General features: G+C 37.7%; 1 protein-coding gene across 8 annotated transcripts in view; it reads left to right on the top strand.

Moving 5' to 3' along the window:
- TRPM3 (transient receptor potential cation channel subfamily M member 3) overlaps positions 1-14,352 on the top strand; it is a 426,369-nt gene that overhangs the window by 246,774 nt on the left and 165,243 nt on the right. The gene's annotated exons all lie outside the window — the stretch shown is intronic.

Here is a 14,352-nt window from a genome sequence, read left to right as displayed (position 1 = left end):
AGGCCTTGAAGTGTAAGCATGCAACTTTTGTTAAATTCTAGTGTAACCACCTTCCCTTGCAAATTTGGAAGATTTGATTTAAATTTTGTTCTGCAGAAGAAAGCTAAAATCAGTAAATATAGAACAGCAACAAAGAAACAGCTCTTATATAGCTCAGTGGAAACAGATACAGAATGCTTTGAAGAAAAAATAGCTAAGTTTTCTATTGCTTAGTTTGCAAAAGAAGAACACCGAAAGAAAAGGGAGAGCTGTATCAGTTGTCAGGAGGTAGACAAAGATAACTTTACTCACAGACAAAAGAATAAAGAGCGTGGTCAGAAAGGAAGACTGGTAAACATCTGAAGTTTGGAAAATGGGCTTTAGAAATAGAGTGCAAAGAATCTCAGTGTAAATTAAGTGTAAATCATTTTAAAAAATAAGGAAAAACGAATTTGCATACTTCATAACTGAGCTCTTACTTGAAAATTACTTATTACTCTTTTAAGTAAACTTAGTCTCCTGATTTTCTTTCTTTTCCTAGATGCATCTTCTCTACTTTAGCTGTTGTACTATGTATTTGTATACAGTGCCAGTCTTCCTCCCCCTTCGCCAACTTCCTATCTTTCCAGAAAAAAAAGAAAAGTCCCCATCTAACCCTCTTCAAGTACTAAGGATCTTCCCCAGGATTAGATCAACTATGTAAAATGTTAAATCTGAGATTGCAAGGCACACGTGTTGGAAGTGATGTGTTGTAAAAACATAACCAACATGTGGTATAGAAGTATCCTACAAACAGACTTAGTATGTTTATGTAAACTGCAAGGGTCTGTCTACCCAGCTGCCATATGCTGGGGCCTTCAACATTCCTCAGTGCAATGAAATAGTGTTTTGACTTACCAGTGTAACCACAGAGCACAGTGAACTTGATATTTTCTGAGAAAAATCCAGTGTTTTGTCTGCCATAAATCATCAAGGGAGAGAGTGAAAGAAAATTTTAGTGCTGGGCAGATGCTGTCAGATGTTTCTCATGTATGGCTCTGTGCAATATTCTTGTGCAAAAAAAAAAATATTTGCAGAATGGCTACTGTACCTTGTCTGCTTTTGCCAGAAATCTTAAGTGTGTTTAGCTCGTAAGATAAAGTCTTCCTTTATCTTACTGAATATGAAAGAAATGCCTAACAGCACTGAAGAACTGGTTGTTCTTGAATTAGGGTAGGGCAGTCCAGCAGTGTTATTTGACCATAACCCTTTGCAGCTACCAGATCTTATCCAGAAGTAACTGCAGAATTCTTTTTACTATCTTAAAAAGTGGGCAAAGCAAATAAGCAGTTTTTTGCAGGAAAAACCATAAAAATGCCATTTTCTACAGACATTTTTGGTAAGTTCTAGAAGGTTGTTCTAGAATGTTGTTCTAGAATGTTGACCAGTGAAAGTCTTCAACGAGGTATACAAGTTTTGTTCTGATTCTTTATTGTGCTGTAATCTCTGCGGCCATTGAAATCATTACTTTTTGATTTAACAGGAAGCAGTCTTTTGATTATTTACCAAATGTACAGGACAGACACTGAAGAAATTTAGTACATTTTAAAAAATGTTGAAAGTTTCATAATTCTCCAGGTATCTCACAAAACAGACGTGGCAGAGCTTATGTAACCCAAAACCCTTTCTTTTGTTTTCAGATGGTTGCACAGTTATTTAAAATACGTCGATATGTGATCCAGCATTTCCCCCTTTGTACTGTTTTGTGGATAGCCCCCTTTCTATTGTAGCATCTAAAAGTGGTATTCAAGTGTACTTTTTTGTTACAGTTATGTTTTGCTAAGGTAGAGGTGAATTTCTTTTCAGATCAAATAGGACCTAAAAATGGAATGTATCTAAAGATCCACAGAGAAAATCAATTGTTGTACTACAAATTATTTTTTATCACACCAGAAAAGCTACAGTTTCCGGGCATAATCTTTCAGCTCAGCATAGGTCACTGAGGCAAGAGCTGAGTGCAATACATGCCTTACAGGATTAAGTTCTTTCATTGCACAGTATGTAATTTAGGTAGTGATTCAGTTAGTGAAGAGCTAACAATGTTTTCTCAAGCTATGGGTAACAAAAATACCTGTATGAGCTGTCATGTAAGCAAATGAGTACATGTTACATCCTGACTTTACAGATTAATAGGCAGAAAGGCACTAAAACTTTTTTAAAATAGGATAAAGCATTATTGTGTGAGAATGGATAAGATGTAAACGTAGATGATGTGAATTACATAATTCAGAATGACAGCTTACTAGGCAAATTATAGCACTGAATGGGTCTCAACTTTCCTTTTAGGTAGTAATGAGACAATAGGAATTTTATTGATCTAGCTTGTGAATTAGGTACCAAACAAAACAGGATACAATACTTAAAGGCAGCAAGCTGTAATTTTGAAGCAATCCAGGGAAGGTGACTCTGTATGAAAGAGCAGAGTATTCATTTGTCTGGCTTTATCTTCTGCTATGCTACCTCAGTGAGAAAAACAATGCCCTGACTAAAGCTTAAGAAATATGACCTAACTATACACATTTTCTGCTATGACAAGCAACAGTTCACCTGACAGAGGAAATGTTTTTGCATGTATTTTAAAGAGTTCATACTGTTATCCTCCTCAAGCTTTATGTGCAATCTCTTGAAATACTAAGAAGAATTGCATTTGCTTCAATTGCTTTAATTATTTCCTTTACTGTTTAGATGAGCTGGTACATACAGAAGATCAGCGGCACTTAGTCTGGATTCCAAGCTGTGTCTCCATAGACAGTTAGCCATAGAACTGTCACTCTTATGGTAGAGAAATTTTAACAACAGTTTTGGGTATAAAATAATGTAGCAGAGGTTGCTGGACTGTGAAATATGGTAAAGAAAACAGTATGGGAGTGTAAAAAGGTATCTTAACAGTATTGGTGCTGAATAGCTCATATGGTTAAACCATGGTGTTGTAGTAACTGCTTGGTTAAATCTGTAAAACTGCTTACAAATTACAAATTGATACAAATTTGTAATTACAAATTACAAAGTGATACAGTAGATAAATTGACATCTTGTTTCCTGCACAAGGCAAACAAAAATGTCTATTTTTAGGCTGAAAGTGGCACCAGGAAAAAAAAAAAAGTGAAAATGAAGTAAAGTAATAGCAGTTATAGTCTGCATTTAGCTTATTCCCATCAGTTTAATCTGTTCTTGGAAAAGAAATGTGCTCCTCAAGTATCTTGATTCTATGTTCTGATGCAATTCAACAGGTAATCTCTTTTTCTCTTTTTGTTAATAACTCCATGGAAAATCCTGAAATTAGGCTTTGTCTCAGGTGTGAATGCAGGCATTCATACAGGCTGGTGTAAGAAGAATTTTTAGAAGTCTTCAGTGTTTCAGAGCAAAACTCTTCACTTTCTTTATCCTTTGGTTGAGGAACTAATCCTGCTCCTGGAAAGCCCTTCCAGGCACAAAAAAAGACAAGAAAGTCATCAGGATTATTCAGTATGGATTCACTAAGGGGAAGTCATACTCTACCAAGCTGATAAATATCTGCGATGAAATGTCTGGCTTGGTAGATGAGAGGAAAACAGTGGATATTGTCTACCTGGACAACATGGTTTTCATCACTTTCTCCCACAAGATCCTCACAGAAAAGCTGCTGAGGCATTCAGTGAGGTGTACTGAAAACTAGCTGAACGGCTGAGCCCAGAAGGTTGTGATCAGTGGCTTGAAGTCCAGTTGGGAGCCAATAATTAGTGCTGTACCCCAGGGGAGCATACTGGATCCTGTCCTGTTTAACATATTCATTAAAGATCTGGGTGATGGAGCAAAGTGCACCCTCAGAAAATGTTATTTTGACACAAAACTGAGTGTGACTGATTTCCCAAAGAGTCAAACTTTCATCAAAAAGAATGTGGACAGCCTGGAGAAATGGCCTGAGAGGACTCTCATGCAAAGAGGACAGAGGAAAACTCTTGTTAGTGGTGCCCAGTGTCAGGAAAAGATGTAGTGGACATAAATTGAAACAGCATTAGTAGAAGGCAGTAATTCTGCATTATGGAGAATGAATTTGTAAAACTATCTTGTTTGTTGTAAAGGAGCTCACTATCATCAACATTTTTCACAGGCATTTTGGAATACAGTGCTGTCAACATAAGGGCACACCAGACAGGCATCTATGCCTTGCTGATTTTGAAGACTACCTGATCTAATTTTCTAACATTATTTTTTAAAATGGTGTCTTTCCTGTAAAATCCTGATACAATCTCCACAATTCACATCTGCTTTTTATTTAAGATAAGTGTATACGCCAAAATGATTTTATTCTTTCTCTAGTATCTTTTAGCATTTGATAGCTCAGTGCTCTAGTAAATGCCTAGCAATATCCATCTAATGTCACTGTTATTTTCACAATGTATCTAGCATATAGCATAGTCAGACTACATTTTTAGAATATTTGGTAGCTTGTTTATGACAGTAAACATCTGCTGACTTCTACAATTTGAGAACTATCTGCATTCAGTAGAGAAAGGTCTGCCTGACAACCCTAAGCCATTGTTTCTCCAAAAATTATGAGGTATTGAAATCCCTTTGTGAAGCAGGATGCATAAACAAAAAGACAATCCTGTACAAAAAGTCCAAGTGTTTTGTGTACAGTTTTGTTATGAAGTCCAACATTAGCACTGTACTGCCATCTGCTGAAAAGTAGTGATGACCCACTGGTATCTGAACAGAGATCTCCATATGCCCCTTTCTATCCTGAATAACAAATACAATATACTTTCCTGCCTATCTATATGTATTGCTGTCTTTCTGTCTTACTCTTTTGTCTCTGTCTTACCCTAATGTCATGAGGGTTCTCTGTCATAAAACTGTTGCAAGGTTGTCACTTCAGTGGCCTCAAGTAACAAAAATGTAATTAACAATAAAATCAACATGAGTTGATATGAAACAAGAGTGTTTCAAATTTATCAGCCAGAAAAGGTAATCCATAACTTAATTTTGCTCAGAGATTCCAGTTGTAGATTTATAAGGAAATGAACAATGTAAATCAAGGAGTGATTTCTTCAAAATGCCTGGTTTTCTTGTCTATCACTTGTGTGGGTTTCTTATATGAGTTGGTTTAGTCAGTTTAGTTTTTGTTTTGTTTGTTTGTTTTCATCAGTGCTAGATTAAAGCACTGTTCTACCTCAAATAAGTGGTCTGTCTGTAAGCTTTCCATAACCCTCACACTCATCATCAGAGAATCATCAAATAATCATCTGAGTTGGAATGGACCATAAAAGGTTGAATGAAAAGAGACACCTACAGCTTGTTCTGTTTGCTCAAAGCCTGGTCCAGCCTGACCTTGAATGTCTCCAAGAGTGGGGCAGCCTCCCTGGGCAACCAGTTCCAGTGCCTCACCACCCTGTTTGTGAAAAATTTCTTCCTTATATTCAGTCTAAATCTACCCCTTTTTAGTTTGAAACTATTTCCCCTTGTCCTGTCACCACAGTCCCTGCTAAAGAGTCTGTCTCTTTCTCAGAGCCTTCCTTTAGATACTGAAAGGCCACTATCATGTTTGCCCGGAGCCTTCTCTTCTCCAGGCTGAAGAGCCCCAGCTCTCTCAGCCTGTCCTCACAGGGGAGGTGTTCCATCCCTATCTCTCCTCTAAACGATATAGTTAAATCTCAGGCAAGAGAAGAACATCTGGTGTGACATCAGGAGTTAAAGAGCAAGTCTGACTGTGGGCACTGCCTTTCTTGCAGAGCAGAGACTGGTGCCCTCTGTTTTCACAGCTTCTTAGTCAGAAGGTGGCAGTAACTGTTCCCATTGAATGGTGCATGGCATAGCCCTAAAGGTGCTTGGGGCATATTTTTAGTGGATTTCCAAAATCTGAAAATAATGATAGTTTCATTCCTGTGGGATCAGCTTTGAGGGTGGTTATCAGTAGCTAGGAAAGGTTTGAAAGTAGACTTTAGGTTACTGAATAAAGTTGCTAATGGCTCCAAAGAGCAAGAGTGGAGAGATCCAGCCAAATGCTGGATGATACATTTGAACCTTAGTGAGGCAAATGAAGGTCTTACAGATTTGAAAGGTCAGTTCTTTTGCTTCTCTTTTTTCACTGCAATCTCTGTTTAGTTCTGATGATTTAGATAAAAAAATCTAAAAATCTATCACTTCAGATGAATGTGTATATAAGTAAGACAGTTCTCTCGAAGATGATACTCTCAAAGAACATCATCACATAATTACACAGAATCACAGAACTACAGGGGTTGGAAGGAACCTCTGGAGATCATCTGCTACATAAGCATAGAAGTTTCTCTTCATTGGGAAAAAAGCTCTACAGCTTTTTGATAACAAATTAAATTAATAGATTTTCTGGACTTTTACATCTAACTTTTTTTTATTAAATGTTAAAGTGTCAAAGCAGAGGATGTATCACAGCAAGTACATTAGTCTAGAAATCAATACACTATATAAAGCATCTAAAAGGACAGTAGATGTTACAGGCCTAATATGTAAATACTTGTATTCTAAAACCAGAAAACAATGCACTGTCTGTTTTGTCACAATTGTAATACTGTTTTGAGGTTAGAAATTCTCCTGCAGTGCATGAGGAAAAGAGCAAGATCCTGGGTAGCATATAATAATGTCTTTTAGGATTTTGAATGAAGACTAGGGGAACAGTAGTGCAGAAATGAACTGTAAGTATCTACAAAGATAGATCAGTAACTGTGGTGGAGACAGGTCTTTTGGGACACTCTCTATATGCTGATGTATTATGGAAGTGAGGATTCCATGTGAAACTCAATGGTGCCCTTACTGCTCAGTCTGATTGAATAGTTGTGTTACGATCTCACAGACATTTGGAAGTTCTGGATCTTGGTTTTAATTCCTTTTAGACCAGAATAAAAATGTATTTTATTTCCATAAAGATAGCAAATCACTGAATCATTACAGAATTGCAGAATGGTAGGAATTGAAAGGGACCTCTGGAGATTATTTAAGTCCAACCCCACTCTCACAGTAAGAGAGTTTTTTCTCATGTTTGTATGGAACATCCTGTGTTCTGGTTTCTTGGAGCCTGTTGACCCTCGTTCTGCTGGTGGGCACTGCTGAAAAGATTCCGGACCCATCCTCTTGACACCCAACCTTTAAATATTTATAAGCATTATTAAGATTCCCATTTCAGTCTCCTGTTCTCCAAACTGAACATTCCCAGATCTCTCAGCCTTTTCTCCTATGAGAGGTGCTCCACTTCCCTCACCATCATTGTGGCCCTCCACTGGAATCTCTCCAGCATTTCCCTGTCTTTTTTCTCTCTGTACTGTGACACAGTACACCAGACATGGCCTCACCAAATGCACACTTGCATGAACTCTAGTAATGTATGTTCCGGATCCTTTGGTAGGTAATGAACATTGACATCCTTTTCATGTTTGATTTGAGAGACAAAGGGAAATGAGAGCAGTGAAAGCTGTGGAGCTCTCTCTCTCGTATCCATCAGTAAATTTGTGCCAGGCTGGCTAGATTTCAGGTCAGTTTTTCCTACCGTCACCTGCTGGACTAGAGATTTATTTTCACGTTTTGCCAGCAGAAGTTACTAAAAGATATCCATGAACAATTATAGCGTTAAAGCATTGTTACAAAGCATTTTGCCAGAACAAAATGGCTAATTTTAATGGCTATGTCAGCAAATGTTCATTGTCATTTGTTTTTCTTTCAGAGCTTAGTATTTTTGTGATGCTAGTTAAAATGGCCTGCCTGCTGTTCAGTTGTTTTCATTGAAATAATACTCCATTTTGCTGCTCATGGATCCATAAAAATGGATCATCAGAAAGAATTTGTCACATCAATGGGTTTCTTATCTATACTTCCAGATTTTTCTAACTAAGCCTTCTCAGGCAAAATGGTAGGACTAGTTTAGTAACTTTGTTTCCAACAACTTAATAAGCAACTAAGCAGAACAACAGTTTAAAAAATCTTTAACTGATATGCTACATATCAGATTGAATTCAAATAAACCAGACCAACAATTTAATCTAATTAAATTTCCATCAAATTAATAAAGTAAAATAGAGTTCTGCCAAAGAAAATACCATTCTTTTAAAATTCAGTCTGTAGTGTTGTGGTGGCCAACTAAATTTACAAAGAAAAAAAAAATCCAACTAATTAAAAGCTTTAATTTTAACAGCAGCTGACAAGGTCATAGTTGATTTTACCAGTCAAAATTCTTATTTATGTGAAAATGTCACTTGATCGATCTTGGTGAAATATCTTTAGAAACTTTTGTAGTTAACAGTACTTCATCCTTGCTTACTTTATGTGCAGATGCATATATACCGAGTCTATTTTTTGTACATTGTTAGATTTTTTTAATGATATTTTCTTAGTTAAAAAGGTGCTTGCTTATAATTTGTAGTGTATATGGTTGTTTTCCTGAAGTAACACATCTTCAAAGTTATTTTGACTCTGTTTTTTCTGCTGCCATCTTGGTGTGGCTTGTCTTTTCAGACACATGTACCTTACTTTAAAATCCATATTCTGCTGCACAGTCAGTAAAGGACCTCTGGTTCATGAAATGAATACAGGAAGCTTAAAAAATAAAAAGAAACAAATATTTCCCTGTATTCTGAAGGAAGACACAAAGCAAACAAACCAAAAATTGTTTGTTTCTAAAAATCTACTTGTTCACTCTCCCCTGAGTGGGTGGGGGGATAGAATTGGAAAGGTAAAACTCATGGACTGGGATAAAGACAATGTACTAGGTAAAGGAAAAGCCATGTGTACAAGCAAAGCAAAACAAGGAATTCATTTACTACTTCCCATCAGGCAGGTGTTCAGCCACTTCCTCATCATGTAGGTCTTAACTTGCACATAAGCAGGAGGGGGAACGGCTGTTTACAGGGGTGGATAGTGATAGGACAAGGGGGGATGGTGTTAAACCAAGACAGGGGAGGTTTAGGATAGATATTAGGAGGAAGTTTTTCACACAGAGAGTGATGACACACTGGAACAGGTTGCCCAAGGAGGTTGTGGATGCCCCATCCCTGGAGGCCTTCAAGGCCAGGCTGGATGTGGCTCTGGGCATCCTGGTCTAGTGGTTGGCGACCCTGCACATAGCAGGGAGTTGAAATTCAATGATCTTTGAGGTCCTTTTCAACCCAGGCCATTCCATTATTATATGATTCTATGTTCTATTGGGAAGACAAACTACATTACTCCAGAAGTTTCTCTATTCCTCTTTCTTTCACTTCAGCTTTCATTGCTGAGAAGAAAGCATATGGTATGGGATATCTGTTTGGTACATTTGTGCCAGCTGTTCTGACTATACGCCCTCCTATCTTACTATGCAACCCCAGCCTCCTTACAGGGCAGTGTGAGGAGCAAAAGAGGGCTTGGTTCTGTGTAAAACCTGCTCTGTTACAGCTAAAAACATTATTGTGTTATTGCAACTATTTTCATTGTGGATCCAAAACACAGCATCATTGTTTTTATGGTTGTGTTTAGAGAAGCATTTGGATTGATTTTCCTCTAAAAAGAAATGGGCACACTGTAGTAATTAAGTAGCTGGGAATCTTGTGTATTTGTACTTAAGGAAATAATTTAGTCTGGAATTTCACTAATTGCCTGAATGTTGCTTTATCACCAGCTGTTCAACAAATAATTTAAGAGTTAAAACTAGAAAAAGAAGAATTGTATTAAGCCTTATTAAGATGAAAGCAGTTTACATAGATGAATGTGCATACATAATCTATACATTTTGATCAAAATAGTATATACAATTATATTTGGGACAGTAAATAGGAAAATGTGAAAGTTTTCAAAAATAGTTTTATACTTTAAGTCTGTCTTTTCTTTCTGCATGAATAGGCAGTTTGAAATGACTAAATAAAGTGTTTCATAATCCCTACAGAGATCTGTCTCCCCTTGAGCTATGTCTACAATAAGAAGAAAAGTGTTGCACTGGGTTTGAACCACTTCTGAAGCAATCAGTGCAGTTTGGACTTTTTACTTCACACAAACTTTAGACCAGTCCCCTGGATCAAATATATCTGTTGCAAATGTGATTGAAACTATCCAAAGAAATGTAGTTCTACTGACTGTGGAGGCAGGGAGGTCCAAGAAGTACCACTCTGCCTTTTCCGTCATCTTCTGTAAAGGATGACAGCATGTCACTGCAACTTGATAGCATCATTTATTTTGTTCCCTGTATATTTTCTCTTATAATATCTGATTATCACTACTTATTTCAAAGTAACACCATGGTGCCTTTGGTTCGAACCCCCTGCTCATTCTGAGAAAACCAAAGAAAAATACTGCAGAAAGAAAAAAAAAAGAGTCAGGCAGTAACTTAATCTGCAGGTATGGTAGAAGCTCACACTGAATTAATCGACCTTATTCCTCAAGGGTATCGTTCTGTGCAAAAAGAAAATCTTGAACAATGTCTGAGATCCTTTGCTCCCATAGCTGCCTTGACACAGGCCTTAGAGCCTGAAACATGAGTTTTCTTAGGAGAAACCACATTGGCCCTGTGACACTGAATAGCTGTTGCTATGTTCAGAGGCTGTGTTCAGAGTTTTTAGATGTAGAACAGCACAGGTGAAGTCTTCAGCCAGGAGGTAGAACTTTACCTTTGCTACTCTTTTATAAAACTTTGGGAAGTTCTCTGTAGCTGTGATCAAGAAAGTTGCTTTCACTCTGTGAAGCCTTTGTACCACTGAAGCGTACTCTGGGAGCAAAGGAGTAGGTGCTGATGTCTTCTCTCTGGTGAAAAAACCCAATGGAATGACATGGAGCTTCATCAGAGGAGAGTCAGGTTGGATATCAGGAAAAAGTTCTTCACCAGAGAGTTGTCAGACACTGGAACACGCTCCACAGGGCAACTGTCACAGTCCTAAGCCTATAAGAGTTCAAGAAGCATTTGGACAACACTCAGAAATACAGTTTTGAGTGGTCCAATGTGAAGCCAGGAGCTGGACTCCATGATCCTCGTGGATCCCATACAACTTGGGAAATTATATGATTCTAATACAAACAACAGATGAGACCTCCTCCAGGCTCTCCCATATAATGAACCTGAATACATGGATGTGAGCACCCAGCATCACCATTCACAGGTGGCACACATACAGAAAAGGTCTTCCCATCTCACGTTTTCCAAAGGAATCAAATCCATACTCTCTGAGAGTGATGGATGTTCAAGTCTAGTGAGAGAAATAATGAGGATTTAATCCAGAAATTCGCTGCTGGTGTAAATGCTGAAGTTGTCAAAATGTATGCCTCAAAATAAGGAACATATACCTGGCTTCTGCTTTTGATTAGTGACTGAATATAAGGGAATGCTTGCAAAGCTAGCCTTCAATAGTGTGCATTTCTAGAAGAAAAAAAAATACATTCTTAAATTTAATAATTAGACGGTGCTTTATAGCCTTTCTCCACACTGAGAGAAGTTAGCTTGCTGTTTGCTAATGAAATCAAAAACAAAATGCAATATTGGCAGAATTTTAAATGAATTTATGGGGCTGCCATTCCATTGGTATTATGAATCCCCGAGGGCTATTTCTGTTCATGTTGCTAACAGGAAAGGTATTTCTGAAACTGTCATAATCTGATGATCTTCCTTATAAACTGAAAGACCCAATACTGAAATCTGTCCATTGGTGATGCACTGAAAATGTGCTATATAATGTTTGTATATTGCTTTTTCGTCTTCAGAAAGAATCTGTATTCTGCAGGCACAAGGAAGGAGAGCTATTGTGAAGAAGGAAATTCCCTATTGTACACCCTGAGATATGCTGTTTTTTTAATATTCAGACAAAAGAAAAACAGAGATGCTATGGCTCTGAGTTGACTTATACATGAATTCATCAGGACAAATGTGAAAATGTGCAGTATTCACCACAGCCAGTGTCCACCCCACAATTATAAATTAATTTTTACATAAACAATGATGTTGATACTTAGTGGTCTGAAAGATATTTGGTGAAACAGAAAAGCAGAACTAAACTCCTGCTTAATTAGTTTTTTCCCCCACTTTTCTTAAAACTATTACAAATTCCTACTACACCTCGTTGGCAGTGAGAGAAAAGCTTATAACTATTAGCAACATGAAATCAACAACTGAATTCCTTTATGCTTTCTGCAGATCTGTTGATGGTTTTTTTGTTTTTTTTTTTCTTCCTAATATTTCCTTGAAATTGCTCTTGCACTTTGGAAAAATAGATACTAACAGTTGCATTCATGGCACCCTCATGAAGGTTCTGGACTCAGTATTTTAAATAACTGAGGGTAAAATGAGATCCAGTAACCTCAGAGAAAAGAGAAAGACTAGCAAAGAGCAGAATGGTGATTAGAACTGAGCTCTCATTTAGGATCATAGATTTTTTTTATTTAAATGGTGCTGATTTTTCACATGCATTGAATGGCTGTAATCCCCACCGCCAAACTTGTCAGTCATTCTCTACTACAATAATGTATTGTGATTTTAAAAGACCTGATGAAGAGTAGGAACTCATCTGGGCAACAAAGAAAACTCAGATAATTGTTTCAAGTGCAAAGCCCTGCTACAGTGCAGACTATATCCAAGTCCTCCACATTGTCCAGAGTCAGTGACCTAGAAAGAACTCCAGTGCTACCAGCCAGACTTGAAATGTCAGGAGTTTCTGTATAGAGAATGTGAGAGTAATGCCATAGAGCTTTTCATATACATTTCGACACTTGTGTTTTGCTTCCTTTGAAGGATTTCCAGCAACACTCTGTTTTATATTAAAATTATTATTCTTACTAAGCATAATCAGCTGGTGAGGAGCAGCTTTGCAATAGCAGGCTGAAAAAAAGAAAAAAAAAATTAAAGTGCAGCAAATGGTCTCTTGTGATTTTTTTTTTTTTTTTTTTTTTTTTTTTTTGATTAATCCATTTTATCTGTTTTAAAGCTGTTGACTTTCAGCTGGCCATTAGTCCTGGAAAGAATTGGAAGAGAAAGTTTATGAAAATTGCTGACCTGTAGTTCAAATATCAAATACAGCTGGACAAATTTGCATACAGTAATAAAAAGGCTGATTCAACTCATGCTGATGTATCTAAGCTAGCTTTCAGCTAACTACAAGTTCTGAAGTCAAGACAGTTGAGTTTAGAATTGCCTAGTGCAGAATGGCTTTTGCAGCTCATGCTTAACTTTGGTTTTGGTGGTTGTGACATTATTAATACTAGAGAGTAAACACCAACAATCAGAAATGAAACAGAAATGTTTGCTTTTTACAGAATTGGTAAAGTTGTAGGAGATCTCTGGAGCAGCAAAGTAAGTGTGGTCAGCAGGTTGAGGAAGGTGATCCTATCCCTCTACTCTGTGCTAGTGAAACCTCACCTGGAGTAATGTATCCAGTCATGGAATCCTCAGTACAAGAGAGACATTCCAAGGGATGGAATACCTCCCTTCTGAGGACAGACTGAGAGAGCTGGAGCTGTTCAGCCTGGAGAAGAGAAGGCTCCAGAGAGACCCAGTAGTGACCTTTCAGTATCTAAAGAGGGGCTCTAAGAAAGAAGGGGACAGACTCTGTAGCAGGGCTTATTGTGAGAGAACAAGGAGAAATGGTTTCAAACTGAAAGAGGGAAAATTTAGACTGGGCATAAGGAAGTTTTTTGCAGTCAGGATAGTGAGACACTGAAACAGGCTGCCTAGAGAGTGCTGAAAACCCCATCCTGGGAGACATTCAAGGTCAGGCTGGACCAGGCCATGAGCAACCAGACTGAGCTGTAGGTGTCCCCTTACATTGCAAGGTAGTTGATCTAGATGACATTTAAAGGTTTCTTCCAACTCAAACGTTTCCATGATTATATGAAATCAGCTTGTTCAACCCTTCTCCCCAAGCAGACTGAGCCATAGCAATGGATTGGTGCTGCCAAAGAAGTGATTCACCATATGAGGAACAATGAATGTTACTTTGCATTATGCAATTGAGACACAATTCAGATCACTGGAATGCTTTATGGCACGTACACCATACAGGGAAAGGAAATGCCTATAGGGCAAAAGCAACTCATATTAGCCAGAAAGAAATGATGTGAATGCCCTTGAGTGTGAAGTTTGTGATTACATCATTTATGCTACATGTACAACATCTGTAAACAAATCCTGGCTGTACTGGAGTTTCAGATTTATTCTTATATTGAAGGAAAATGATTAATATACCATATACTGATCCTTGCAAGAAACGGGTAGACTGAAGGGAATACTGAACTGACATATTTAGGCTCAACTTTTCAGTGGCAATCTGCTCCAGCATTAATTTTTTAAAGCAGTGGAGTCCTACTAACTAACAGGAGACTCTAACTAACAGGTGAGAAAACAGATTGCTTTTTGCTAGGGGCACTGAGAATACCAAG

This window comes from Gallus gallus, chromosome Z, assembly GCF_016699485.2.
Source record: "Gallus gallus isolate bGalGal1 chromosome Z, bGalGal1.mat.broiler.GRCg7b, whole genome shotgun sequence".
In the NCBI taxonomy this organism is placed as follows: Eukaryota; Metazoa; Chordata; class Aves; order Galliformes; family Phasianidae; genus Gallus; species Gallus gallus.
Note: the sequence above shows the minus strand (reverse complement) of the source record. Positions and strands in the feature narration are given on the sequence as shown.